We start from the raw sequence: 15,744 nt of genomic DNA, 5'->3' as shown, positions 1-15,744 counted from the left end.
CTCTGAAAGTATTACCCTTACATGTAATAATTGTGAGACACATGATCTGTAAAGCATTATTTGTATAAAAAAATTTGTCAGTCTACAAGTTGGCTTTAGTTTGAAGTCCCATATTAATGTGATAACATCCTCATTCACTTTGGTCTTTAATATCAATGACAATTTATGTGCCATCTTTGACTATGCTATGCCCTGTGAGGTTGTGACACGTGATTATTTTTTATGTGATGTTATAAACAATCTAGACTGTGGCATAGCTCTATATTGGATTAAGTTCAACATTAATACTCTTCTCTTGCTTTTCTGCTTAGCCATTAGTATAAAGCACCTTGCTTCTTTTTATGCAATAAATCCTACACTAGCGATTTTTTTAAATATCTAAAGTTTTGGGTGAATATTTATTATTTTAAGTATTGTTAAATACTATTTTAGAAATATAAATATTATTTTGATTAAACATATATATTTTTAAATGTATTTTGATTATTTTTTTATATATATTTTTAAATGCATTTTGACTTTCTTTTTTTTTTTTTTATCCTAAATTTGGAAATATTAATTTATGTTTTAGATAGTTATAATAAAATATATATTTAAAAAGTTTTCTTTATGAAATATAAATTAGGTATTTCTAAAAGTAATTTAGTTAAAATAAGGCTATGATAATCTTAATTTGGATTAGGTTTTTACTTATTGAAAGCTTGGCTATGATGAGGTATCAAAGACAAAAATTCCTAATATTTTTCAACTCTAGTTACAATCACTATTTGCTTGAGAGGAATAGTCCAAAGATGCTAATTCTTAGATAAATCATTGGAGAATATAAAAGATCAATTGACAATACAATTAAAATACCATAACATTTAAATTAGAGTGAGTTTGGTGTAATGAAGAAGTAGGGGATAAAAAAATTAAGGTACTATAATGAGGTTATCTAACCCAATCTAAAACATAAAAAATATATTTATATTAGAACTAGTTTAAATAAAATCAACATTATTAAAATAAGATTAAACTCTCACGATCTCCATTGTGAAACATGGCACTCGACAAAATACAAAACACAATGGGATGCACTTGTCTTGCATCTTCATGATATTAAAAAGGTAGAGGATAGAAAATTTATTTTCTTATGAATATTTTAAATATACCCATATTAGACCTCAAGTTTAAAGTATTTGTAATAACTATAATGACTTGTTAAGTCACCAAAATTATAAACATTTAGTAATGGTTATTTTCAAGTACTCATCATTCCAAGATTCTCACTACAAAAATCTTCAAACTATCATTATAATTTTTCACTCAAATTTGGCTATAGTTAGATCACAGAAGATCTCACATATTTTTCATCTATGCTCTTCTTCTATAAGGGCTACCAACTTACGACGTTTCCTTTGCAACATCTAGTGCAAATGCTATTATATATCAAATTTTGAGTAATATAATTGGTTATGTAAATTGAGGTTACCTCAGGTGGTTGAGAAAAATCTCTAGTGACATGTTGACATATAATGCCAACAACCTCACCCTAGCCATGATGAGCAACCTCACAACCTTTGCTCTTGGTAGATTATTAATCATGGAGATTTACCTCCATTTTACCATGGAGATTCTTAGTGTGTAAATAGAATTTGTTACAATGTCATGTGCCAATACCGTGGCTTATCAATACCATATGCTAAGAAACCATAACTCACTTTAAATCACACTTGTTCATAATACATTTTTTTAATTAATCAATTTAATTCAAAGAGAAAAAATGGCATAACTAATTTGGAGATAAATCTCAACCTTCGATTTGTGTATACTATCATGAATATTCCATGGAGGATATATCCTTACCATCCACCTAAAAAATTATTGATAATTAAATTAAAATTATGGAAGTTGTATTGATTAGTAATGTATTTTATTTTAAGGTATCATATCAATTTTCTATAAGACGTATCCTTTAAAGACAATTATTGCAACTTATTGATCATAAAATTTCATTTGCACTACTTTTTAGTAAATATTTCATAATTTAACTTAATATTGAGACTAGTTTATATTAATAATTGGAAGCACACAACCTTTGTGTTTTTCGTGATATCTCCCCCCACCTCCACCCTCATCCTCACCTTCACATTCACCTTCGCCCTCATATCATGGTTACAACATCTATAGGATTAAGCACATGAAACATAAATGGAGTGATCATTAACATTAGTGTCTTCAATTAGATTACCCACAAATGATTGTCAATACTTATTTCATCTATACAAATGATTGTTGAATGAAGTAGTAGTTGTGGGAGGGAACCACCCTAAATGTTATCAATCCATGAGATCACCAAATAGATTAGCTACCTAAGTTGGTAAACAGTTTAGCCATGAGATAGTCCAGTATGCCAACAATTGCTTGATTTTTACTAGTAAATAATTTGATTTATCCCATCTCTATCAAATCCCATTAACTTGATTTATCTCTTTAAATACTCTTTCGATTTTCTTTGAGTTAATAAAATTTTGTAACAAATGTGCATTTTCTACTTTCTCATAATGGGAAGTAATTGACCAACTCTCTTTAGTATTAAGTTTTCTTCCATTATTCTTATGTTCTCTTCTTCTCACTACAGATTCACACCATCATTACGAGATCAAATATCATTTCCTTGATCTATTCCCAACACCATATCCCTATCTTTGACATCATTTTCCTATAGTATTTCATTATCTTGATGGAATTCTCATTTCTCTATTCATCCATAAATCTATTTTTAAATCTATTTTTAAAGCAAATTTTCCTATTTTTCTCCTTCGATTCAGCTTTGTTGTCCACGTCCATGAGCTTTCTTATGAGTTGGAGATTGAATTTTCTGAGTGTTTGGATTTCTCTATAGAGAACACGCATTGTAATTTCATATTGATTTTCCATTTTGATACAAAAAAATAGTGGGGTTTTGAGCTATGGATTTCCCCCGATATTTATAGTGTTATGTGCCTTTGATTCTCTTCCTCTATTGATTATTATTTTCTCGATGTTTATGGGCTTCCACTGTAGAGAGTAGAAGTAGATTCTTGTCTCTTTCTTTAGCAAATTGCATTAGCTTTTGAAGCTACGGGATTTTCTACACTCCTTACGCAAGGATTGTATTTTTCGTCATAACATAGGGCATCTTCAACATATTGAAGATTATGTGCCTGCCAAAATTTAATATAAAGTAGAAACAAATAAAAATATACAAAAGTTTGAAGTCAATTAAATCAAAATAATGTCATTACAATGGAAGCATCAAAACATTAGGCTTTAGAGTGAACTTATTATTATTATTATTATTATTATTATTACAAAAAGAATTAATATCGAGAGTCATATGTAATTCCAAAAGTGATTTGGAAGTCCAATGGTTGTAAAAGTCCATAGGTCATTAGGAGTTGGAAATTCAAGAGTTTTGAGGATGTGAAAGGTCTGCGTCAAGTTATAAAAGGATCCTCATTACTCATGAAAAAAAAAATTAACCTTGAATTCTCCCCCAAGGCATTAGAGAGATAGGGTTAGTAATTTTGGTGAGCAAGTAGTGGTTGTAATGCTCCACTATTTAGGCAAGTGATGTTCATTGTACTTATGCATCTTGGAACTTTTGCTTAATACTTGAAGCCTTTTGGCCAACACATTTTCATACATGGATTTTGGATGTTTTAAGACTACTCTTTGAATGTTTATGATTCATTTTCACTTTCACATGTACTGAAGTAATTGTACTATTTTGGTTACTTTGGTGCTTAACTTATTGGAAATGTGTTATTATGTTATGCAACCAGCTAACAAAACAATAGAAAAGATAGATCAACGACTTGAAAATTATCCACTTCAAGGGGGAAACCTCCTTTACATTACCTCAATGAAAAATTCTTGGATGATACAAATGACAAGACCTCCTTTGTATATATAGGAGTCTAACAGGTCGAAATATAATTAGAGCCTACATAAAAATAATAGTTTGGGTGTAATGTTTAATATGCGGCTCTTCTGATTGAGATCAGCTGCTCTTCCTTGACAGATCTGTGGCTCTTCCTTGACACTGGTGCTTGCCAGAGTTGGCCATTCTGTGCCTGCAGTCCCACCTACAGGGGGCTTGTTCTGCAGAGGATCCACAAGACCTTCCACTCCGTAACCCTGCATTTTGTAATTGTCGAGATCTTTGTAATTTTTATAAGCCCTAGACAATTCTGTTGGCAACACTTCAATTTTCTACTTTGAATCTGCACCTTTCGCCATGGGTCGTGTGGAGGGCTTCGAATCTATGACTTCTAGGACTTCCACACGACTCTTCAAATCTTCACACTACTTCTCTTCAGATCTTCACTCTGCGGCTCTTCACACTTCAGATCTATGGCTCTTCACCTCAGATCTTCACGCTGCGGCTCTCGTGACCATCTTCCAGGATTTCCACACAGCTCTTCATATCTTCATGATGTGGCTCTTCAGATCTTCACTCTGCGGCTCTTCACACTTCAGATCTGCGGCTCTTCACCTCAGATCTTCACGCTGCGGCTCTCGTGACTGTCTTCCAGGATTTCCACACGACTCTTCAGATCTTCATGCTGCAGCTCTTCAGATCTTCACTCTGTGGCAATCTTTCTATGGCCTTTTGTGGCCCTCAGCACTGGTGCTACATCTTTCGATCTTGTGGCTACCCAAGAGGCCATTCCTTAGATGGCTCCAAGCTTCGCGAAAATAGTTGCTGGCCTAGTTCTGTCCACCTTTGGGGGGCAAGCTCCTACCCATATCATCAGTGAAGCCCCAGCTCCCACGATCCAGGTGGTCCAAGCCTCAGTCGATGAGGCTTTGAAGTTCTCTGAAAGTGCCCTAATCTGCCATTTCAATGGTTTTTGGTTATGGCTGACAGCTCTCCACAGTTAGATCTCGGAGGTATGGAAGCCTCTAATTCCTGATGCAATTAATATCTACCCTTGTGCTAGGGGTTTCTTTATAGTACATTTTGAAAACCCTGAAAGCAGACAATGTATTCTAGATTTCGGCCCTTGGTTTTGGGAAAAATCGGGTCCATTCATGAGGCCATGGAACCCATCATTCGATCCCTCAACAACAGTCATAACCTCAGCACCAGTTTGGGTGAGATTTCCAGACCTACCCTTGCATCTCTGGAATTTCTTTTCGCTAAAAGCCATTGGAAATGAAATTGGGAAATTTTACTGCAGGTGCCCAGAAACAGAGGAATATGCCAGAACCACCTATGCACGCATCTTTGTGGAAATGGACTTCAGTGCCGGATTCCCAGCTGAAAGACACTTAACAAGTAAAGACTATGTGCGGAACTAGAAACTAGATTATGAAAATATTCTCTTCAGATGTCGATCTTGCTTGGAGACAAGCCACCTAGCTAAAAACTACCCAAAAGCCTCCCAAAAAAATTCTGCTAGAAAAAATCACCATAGATCTACCTGGTGGGAAGGAGCACAAAAAGAACACTACACTGTCATCAAAGAAGAATACTTTCAAGAAAACTCTGAAATTGAGCAAGAAAGAAACAAATCTCGAGGCAAGCAGGGGGAAAGCCCCACCCAACAACAAAAGAGTGAACTTGACAACCCCTCAAGCATCAACAGTTATGAGGATTCAAATATCGTACAAAATAAATCTTCATTTAACAGCAAAGAAGATCTCCTAGACCAAACTTCTTTTCTGACTATCTTCAAAAGGACGAACACCATAGATGGCAAAGCTAAGACACCAATGTCCTAAGAACTAGAAGGGATGAAGGAGATGCAAGATAAAGAGAGTTGGAAGACTGCAGAGAAAAAAAAGAAAGCTACAACACCAACCTCGCCAAGAAAGATGAGGATCCAAACAATTAGAAACTAAGAAAATTATAGGTCCGATAGACCAATTTGGTCTCAGTGGACGTTAACCACCATCATCATCATCATCATTAATAATGTAAAGGAACAACAATAACAATATTGGGATTCTATGGGTCACACCAATAACAATATGGGGGCTACATGGGCACAAAACTAACAATAAGGGGGCTACACTACTATTATAGGGACCTAACATGCCCCTCTCCTTCAAAAAAGCGTTGTCCTCAATGGTTGAGAAGTTATGGATGCTTCTGTGTAAAATTATCATCCTCCCATGTGTAATCTTCAGTACGTAAGTTCTCCCACTTAATGAGATACTATGAAATTGATCGACTCCATAGATGTTCGGTTCTTGTTTCCATGATTGATTCATGGTCAAATATGATTTTTCCTTCTTTGTCAAGTTCTAGAAACACTGTTTTAACTGGAAGCTTGTCACTGATAACCTTCTTTAAGCATGAAACATGGAAAATTAGGTGTACTTGGGAAGATGCAGGGAACTTCAACTTGTATGTTGTATGCCATAGTACTAATCTTTTGCAACTCTTTGTAAGGACCGTAGTACTTGGGTGATAATTTATTATCCTTCTTAGCTTACCCGAGAGAAATTTGTTTGTATAGTTTTAGCTGTAAAAATATTGATTCACCTACATCAAAACTTCTTTCATTGTGATGTTAATCTGCATGTTGCCATCATTCAATTTTGCACCAAATTAAGGTTATTCTTTAGGAGTTGGAGAAATTGTTGTTGATGCTTGACATGATCTTCCACTACTTGAACCTTACAATTGTCTCTTAAAGATGATGTGATGGATAGTGGATGATATCCATAAAGTGTCATAAATGGGGTCATTTTTATTGCAATATGGAAGGAAGTGTTATACCACAATTCACCTAGAGGTAACCACTTGGCCCATTGTGTTTGTTTATCAGATACAAAGCAACAGAGATATCCTTCCAAACATTTGTTCACTATCCTAGTTTTCCCATCAGATTGAGGATAATAAGGTGAGCTATGAGCTAATTGAGTACCAAGACAAGAAAATAATTCCGTCCAAAAATTTCCTGTGAAAATGGGACCTCTGTCACTTACTAGAATATTTGGGTTTCCATGAAGCTTTTGAATTGTTTCCATAAATGCAGTAGAAACTGTATTGGCTTTAAAAGGATGAGATAATGAAAAAAAGTGTTCATACTTGGTAAGTCTATCAACTACCACCATGATGACACTCTTTCCTGCATACTTGGGTAAACCTGTGATAAAATCCATTGAGACCTCCTCCAATTCTGACTTAAAATGACTAAAAGTTGTAATAGGCCTAGGGTATTAATTGTCTCAACTTTATTTTGTTGGAAAACCAAACATTCCACCACAAGCTTCTGAATATCATATTTAAGGCCATCCCAAAAAAAATCGTTCTTGACCCTATGGTAATTTTTTAAAAATCCCAAGTGCCCTAAGGCAGATATGTGCGATTCCAAAAGAATCTCTTGTTTCAATTGGGAATTCTTACAAAGATATAAGTGATCTTTGTACCGTAATGAATTTTTTTTTCCATATAAATCTATCAGATGTATTGGGATATTGCTACAACTTTTGAATGAGTGACCACACCTCTTTATCATTCTTCAATTCATTCCTTGCTTCAGTTATCCACTCAGGTTGGATAATCGAAATGGCAGAAAGAAATGCTTCCACATCCTCATCCTTTCTTGAGAGTGCACCTGCAACAACATTTTCTTCCCCTTTTCGTATATGATTTGAAATTCATAACCCAACATCTTTGTCACCCATTTTTGTTTCTCTTATGAAGACAATATTTGTTCCAAAAAGAATTTAAGAATATCATAATATGTTTTTATTCATCCTTGGAATTTTAAGACTTTTCAGAGACATGATATTTTATCTTTAATACCATGCCTAAAAATCATTGGAATTTTAAGACTTTTGATATTTTATCTTTAATGCCATGTCTATTGTTGGAATTTTAAGGTTTTTCATAGTCATGATATTTTATTTTTAACTTCATTATTAAAAGATGTTGACAATTTACCCCCAAAAATGCAAATAAATAAATAAATAAATATTCCAGCATCATTACTTTTCATTTTTAGGGTGTTTTTTGCACAAAAAAATTGGCTTTTACTTCCATTTTTAAAAAATGTTGAAAATTTACCCCGAAAATGTTGTTTTTTCATGTTTTTTGGGGGTTTTTGGGCTAGAGTACCTATTTTGAGGTAATAATTCCCATTTGATTGGTAACTATGTTAACACTTAGAGAATATACATGTGATGACTCTTAATACTTGTGATGGAAGTATACAAAGTAAAAGTAGGCTCTAAAATTTGGATGTAGGCCAAAAACTTTGGACAGTATTGTAGCAACGACAACAATTGGTGATAGACTGGCTGAATGCCAGCTTCTCTGGGTTGGTTAATTCTTTCATCCATGGTCTAGTTCTTCAGTGGGTATTGATTCATCATGCAGATCAATTTGGTTTCCCCACATACCCTGTGAATAAAAATAGTCCTCTCTGTCCTTTCTTTGTTGAACACAAACATAAGACCAACAATATCACAATGTTTGAAATTAGGAAAGGGTAGTATAGTTCACGAGCTTTAGATTCTCAAAGTATAGTATTTCATCTCTGGTGTTACTTTGCTGCTAGCATGCTTAGACAATAACTCGATGGAGTCACTCTAGGAACATAAACATTTCTCCACTACGATCGAGCCTAGACAGTACCCCGATGGATTTTCTTGCTTCACCTCCCTACGTAGGAAGCCTTTCTCTTCTTTCACCCTTTATTTATGTATTATATATATATCATTGTGCATATACACTTCTCCATTTCATGGGAAGAAGATCAATTCCAACTTCTTTAGAGAATATGAGTTTGTTCCTTCAAAGAAGCATATGTAAGACCTCTGATCTTGGTTTGCTTGTTTAGATTTTCCCCTCGTCCTTCTCTACTTGACTGGATAAGCATGGAAAAAATTGAAATGTAAAGAATCGAGTGAAGGCGTAAGGTTTCCATAATAGAAATGGGTATCATGGCTCAACAAAAAGCTCTCTTTGTTGAGAAATGACAACAAGAAATTCGAATTTAATTTTCCTTGAATTAAATTGTGAATTAAATTTGAATTCATTCTCATAGTAACTTAAAATTAGTTATTATTAAACTTACTTAACTTAGGAAATTTGAGTTAGAATTATTTCTTCTGTCATGTGTATGTTCTCCCTACTTTGGAGGAGTCTAGTATGAGTTAAATGTGAGTTGTAAAATAGAAGACTCAGTTTCATGAGTTAGTTCTGTTAAATTAGTTCTCAAACTAATTGAGAGAACTAATAGAGTTTACAATTAGTGGTGTCACTAATGAACTCCACCAGTGCTACTCTAGTTGACTAAATATTTACTCATCAAAAACTCATGCATGTTGATTCTGAGAAAGACCCAGTTGAGACTAGAGTGTAGGGATAGTGCACTATTTCTTTTAGATTTTTCTGAGTTGCGCTCACGTTGCATGCATTCAAGAACTGACCCTTGAGGGATTGTGTGGTTTTTAGAGGCTTTATTTCCCTTTAAATACAATCTATCCTCCACAGGAATTACACATTGGAATAGAGACTTGGAGTGCTTGTGAAGAGGCTAAGCTTTGGCCTTGATCTTGGCTATGAGTTGGAGAATGAATTTGTTGAGTGTTGGGATTGTTCTAGAGAGAACAAGAATTGTAATTTCATCTTGATTTTCTGGATTAATATAAAATAGATAGTGGGGTTTTGAGTTGTGGATATCCCTAGATATTTATTGTGTTATGTGCCTTTGATTCTCTTCCTCTACTGATTAGTGTTTGCTTGATGTTTATGGGCTTCCGCTGTAAAGAGTAGAAGTAGATTCTTATCTCTTTCTTTAGCAAATTGCATTAGCTTGTGAATCTACGGGATTTTATACATGCATTAGGGGAATTTTTAGGTCTAAAATGAGCCTCCTAAGAAAAATGTACAACCAAAATCAACTTTATAAGAACCAATAGGATTCATGTGATGATGTCAACCATGGGGGATGAGTCACCACTTTTGGAGTAAAAAAGTAAAAAGATTAAAAAATAATAAAATAATAATACTACCTTAAAATAATAAAATAATAATACTACCTTTTCAACTTGTATTTTCAACTTATCTCCCTAAGGTACTCAAATTTTGAGTGATAGTACTCGTTGGATGCAAAATTCGATTCCTCATCCAAGGAGAACCCATGTTACATACTTTTGATCGACCCTACTACACAAAAATTGAGAAATACATGAAAAGACATGATTGCAATCATGTTTTTCATGGATTTCTCATTTTTCATGTAGCAGGATCCATCAAAAGTATGCAACATGGGTTCTCCTTGGATGAAGACTCAAATTTTTCATCCAATGAGTGTTTTCGCTCAAAATTTGAGTAAACCCATAGGGAGATAAGTTGAAAATACGAGTTGAAAAAATAGTTTTTTTCCTTTTACCCTCTAAAATTTAATGATGTAATCTAATATTATTTATTATTTCCACTATTATTTTATTATTTTCTTAGGAGGCCCATTTTATACTTTAAAAATCCCCTATTCGTATCGGCGCTAAGAACATTGTACTAGAGAAGATTTCTAAGTTTTGAGTTTCTAAGTTATAGGTGAAAGTTGAATTTGCAATACATACTTCAAGATTCGCATATGGTGTTCCATGGGTTGAGGCTTGAGTATGCCTTGGAAGGCAGCTCGAATTCCATATCCTGGAGGGGCAAGATGGAGGTTGTGCTAGAGGACAATGGCTTGAAGGAATTTTTTGAACAAGCAATTCCTAAGCCAACATCGACTGATGCATAAAACTTGGCTAAGTGGAAGAAGTGTGTGGCGAAGGCATGGAAGATAATCCTTGAGGGAGTTCGTGATCATATTGTCTAGAGTCTCCATGCAAAGGAAACCCCGCATGCTATGTGGAAAACATTGATAGACTTGTATCAGAATAGCAGTGATCAAAGGAAGTTGGCACTGAAGGATAAACTTCATAAAATCAAGATGGAGAAAGGCAAGACGATTCTAAAATACTTGACCAAGTTCACTCATTGTCGGGATGAACTTAGAAGTGTTGTAATCATGGTTTCCAAGGAGGATATGGTGAGCCTCGCTCTTCTTGGACTCCCAAAGAGTTGGCATAGTTATTTGGACTTTCAATGGTCAGGAGAAGTTGCCAGATTTGGAACGACTATGGTCGGATTTGATGCAAGATGAGATCAGGAGGAACACCAGAGATGGTTCTTCATAAAATACTGATGACAAAGAGAACCATGCCTTAGCAATTAAGGTGAGGAAGGGGAAAGGTAAAATTTCCCATTCAAAAACAGATTCTTATCATGGAGGTAGGAAGAAGGACATGACGCAAGTTAAATTCTTTCATTGTCACAATGCGGGACACTTTGCTACAAATTTTCCATTAAATAATTCCAAGGAGAATTCCTCAAGAGGAGCGGTGGGTGAGGTGTTGGCCTCCTAATTCGAATTGGACTTTTCCATCATTGCATGCATGGTGTCTTTAATGATGGGAAGTGTCTGGTACTTAGACAGTGGAGCTTCATTCCACATGACTGGAAAAAAAGAGTTATTCAGAGAACTAGAGGAGAAATATCTCAACATTCATATCGAGATGGGTGATGACGGTAAGTACAGTGTTACTGGTGTGGGCACTATTAATTTTTAAAGGGAGAATGTGACTCCACTCACCTTGAAGAATATTATGCACATACCCAGATTGACGAAGAACTTGTTATCCACTGCCATTCTTGAGGATAGAGGCTATGATGTGATATTTTCTAAAGGAAAGATGTTCCTTCGACACATAGCCACGGGTCAAGTAAAGAAGATAGGGATTCGATTTCAGAATCTCGATAAGATAGAGGTAGAGGATTGTGTTTCTTTGAGTTCAAAAGCGGAAAAGATGTTTAGCTGACACGTCGGCGAGTTGTGGCATAGGTTATTAGACCACTTGCATCATGGGGCTTTGAAGATATTGCAAAAAATCTCTACTGGTCTTACCAAAGGTATTCTTGAGCAAGTTGATACGTGCAAGGGTTTTACTTTGGGAAAATACACCAAGTCTTCCTTTGGAGAAAGAGACATTTGAGCAAAGTTTATTTTGGAGAGATGTGCGTGGACCATTCTCGACAAAATTCATGGCCACACACGGGTATTTTGTTATATATTTTTATGAATGTTCTCATAAATGATGGGTATTTTTTATGAAGAAAAAGGATCAAACTTTCACAAAGTTTTGTGAGTTCAAAGAATTGGTAGAGAAAGAGTTTGGCAAGAACGTTAAAGCTCTATGGAGTGATAACAATGGTTAGTATGTCTCCAATGAGTTTAATAACTTCTGTGTAGTGGAAGGGATTAAATGAGAGTTGGTGATACCCCATAACCCTTAATATAATGGGGTTGCCGAGACGAAGAATAAAAGCATAGTAGGGGAAGAAAGGGCGATGTTACATGATTAGGGCCTACCACTAAACTTGTGGGATGAGGCATGCGACACAACGGTTTATGTTCAGAACTGTAACCCACATTAGATACTTGAGATGAAGACACCAGAGGAGGATTATTCCAGTAAGATGCTAGATGTTGGTCACTTCAAGATTTTTAGGTCATCGGTTTATTTCCATGTGACCAAAGATGCACGGAAGAAGATTCAGCCAACATAAGAGTTGGGGATCTTTGTGGGGTACACTGATACACCCCACAACTATCAGGTGTACATGTCGACCAGTCAGTTGACAGTGGTTCACATGGATATGAGGATCAATGAGGAGAAGGCCATGTGAGTATCCCTTGGGAGGGAGCTTGAGCTACATGCGGATGAGGAGATTTTAGCTCCTAAGGTTGGGGGACCTCAGATTGATGTGGAGAAGCCACATGCAAAGGTTTTAAGAGTGGATACATCCACTCAGGAAGATTCTTCCAAAGAGGGAAGAAAGCACACTAGAGAGGTTGACAGATTGTTGGATGATTCCCAAGAGAATGTGGGAGCACCCTCTTCTCAGTGTAGACAGAGGAGGTCACCAGAGCGGTACACTGGATACATGGCACTTATGGGTTCATCTGTTGTGACAAAGCCATATTCATTTTAGGAAGTAGTGCAGAAAATAGTTTGGGTTGATGCGATGGTGGAGGGGTATGAATCCAAAGGTCGAAATAGTGTTTGAGATGTGGTCCCGAGACCAGAGGACAAGTCACTTGTGAGCTCCCATTGGATTTACAAGGTAAAGCAAGCTGCAAATGGTAGTGTGGGGAAGCATAAGGCCAGATTTGTGGCCCGTGGATTTTCACAGGTAGAGGGGATTGACTATGATGAGGCCTTTGCTCCTATTGCAAGGTACTCATCAATCAGATCTATTTTGGCACTATCATCATAGATGGGTTGTAAGATCCATTAGATTGATGTAAATATTGCCTTCCTCAATGGCATGATTGAGGAAGAGGTGTACATAGAGCATCCTAAAGGTTTTGAAACCTTGGACCGTGAGTTGCATGTGTGCCAACTCAAGAGAGCATTGTATGGGTTGAAGCAAGCACCCCGTGCTTGGTACATCAGGATAAATAGCTGCTTCACTAGGTTGGGCTTCATGAAGAGTGAAGCAGATGCTAACTTGTATCACATTGTGTTGGAAGGTAAGTTTTTTATCATTGTACTTTATGTAGACGATCTCATACTGATAGGTGATTAGAAGCTCATCAAATATTGCAAGGAGGACCTTGCAAGAGAGTTTGAGATGAAGGACATGGGGCTCATGCATTACTCTCTTGGCATGGTGGTATGGCAGGGAGATGGGATGTTGTTTGTATCTCAGGGAAAGTATGCCAATGAGATATTCAAGTGATTCCACATGGAGAGAAGTAAACCCATGGGGACTCCTCTAGCCGGTAACTGGAGGAAGGAGGATGTTTCTTTAGGGGAAGTAGTGGAAGCTATGGTTTACATAAATCTTGTGGGTTAACCATCTTAGTTAAGAGATGGTTAGGTCTACCAGGCTGTATTGGAAGGCAGAAAAGCATGTATTGAGATACCTCAAAGGCACTACTCAATTTGGGTTATGGTACAAATAGACAGAGGGATTGAAGCTTCAAGGCTTCACCGATGCAGATTGGGAAGGAAGTCCATATGATAGGAAGACCACATCAGGAGGGATCTTACATATTGGGTCAGCGACTGTTTCTTGTTACAACAGGAAACACAGATTAGTTGCACTCAGATCAGTAGAGGTAGAGTACATGAATGCAAGTCAGGAAAAATGTGAGGCTATCTGGATGAGGAAGATCTTGGTTGGTTTGTTTGGTCAGTAGATGGATCCAACAGTGATTTATTGTGATAATCAGATTTGTATCAAACTCTCTGAAAATCTAGTCTTTCATGATCGTTCCAATAATATTTATATTTGGTATCATAATCTCAGAGATTCTGTATTAAGGCAAATCATGTTGTTAGATTACATTCCCACGGAGGAGAAAGATGCTAACATCTTAACATAGGCATTGTCAAGATGTAAATTCATGTTTCGGGGAGACAGGATCGAGGTATTGATAATCCCTTTCTTGTTGAGAGGGAGTGTTGAGAAATGGAAACAAGAAATTCCATTTTAATTTGTCCTTGAATTAAAATGTGAATTAAATTTGAATTCTATTCTCATAGCAACTTAAAATTAGTTAATTAAGTTTATTAAACTTACTTAACTTAGGAAATTCGAGTTGGAAGTATTTTTTTCTTCATGTGTATGTTCTCCCTACTTTGTAGGAGTCCAGTATGAGTTAATTGTGAGTTGCAAAATAGAAGACTGAAGTTCATGAGTCAATTTAGTTAAATTAGTTCTCAAACTGATTAAGAGAACTAATAGTGGGTTAACAGCCAGTGATGTCACTAATGAACTCCACCAGTGCTACTCTAGTTAACTAAAAATTTACTAATCAGAAACTCATGCATGTCGATTCTGAGAAAGACCCAGTCGAGACTAGAGTGCAAGGATAGTGTGCGATTTGTTTTAGATTTTTATGAGTTGCATTGATAGTGCATGCATTTAGGAACTGACCCTTGATGGATTGTGCAGTTTTCAGAGGCTTTATTTCCCTTTAAATACAAGATATCCTCCATAGGAATTACACATTGGAATAGAGACTTGGAGAGCTTTTGAAGAGACTAAGATTTAGCCTTCAGCTTGCTTATGAGTTGGAGATTGAATTTTCTGAGTGTTAGTATTTCTCTAGAGAGAACAAGCATTGTAATTTCATATTGATTTTCCATTTTGATACAAAAAAATAGTGGGGTTTTGAGCTATGGATTTCCCTCGATATTTATAGTGCTATATGCCTTTGATTCTCTTCCTCTATTGATTATTATTTTCTCGATGTTTATGGGCTTCCATTGTAGAGAGTAGAAGTAGATTCTTGTCTCTTTCTTTAGCAAATTGCATTAGCTTTTGAATCTACATGATTTTCTACACTCCTTAAGCAAGGATTGTATTTTCTGTCATAACATAGGAGATCTTCAACATCTTGAAGATTATGTGCCTACCAAACTTTAATATAAAGTACAAACAAATAAAAATATACAAAATTTTGAAGTCAATTAAATCAAAATAATGTCATTACAATGGAAGCATCAAAACATTTAGGCTTTAGACATCAAATATCCAATCTTAGTTAAGTTCATAATCAGCAAGGGTCACATCTTTTTACTTACTAGACTTCAACTTCTTGGTAGGGTTTCATCATGAACCCTAGACTCCATCTGCGAGACACAAAGCCTTAGATGTTAGCAATAACAATTCAATCATAGTAATATACATATAAG

The 15,744-nt window shown here is 35.8% G+C and overlaps 1 pseudogene; it reads right to left on the bottom strand.

Moving 5' to 3' along the window:
- LOC149158129 (protein TORNADO 1-like) overlaps positions 1–4,167 on the bottom strand; it is a 56,933-nt pseudogene extending 52,766 nt beyond the window's left edge.
- Between the last annotated feature and the right edge of the window lie 11,577 nt (positions 4,168–15,744).

Source organism: Pinus tabuliformis, chromosome 5_2 (assembly GCF_031772625.1).
Source record: "Pinus tabuliformis cultivar Carrire ecotype Pingquan chromosome 5_2, CPIR1, whole genome shotgun sequence".
Lineage (NCBI taxonomy): Eukaryota > Viridiplantae > Streptophyta > Pinopsida > Pinales > Pinaceae > Pinus > Pinus tabuliformis.
This window is presented reverse-complemented; position numbering and strand designations above follow the sequence as displayed.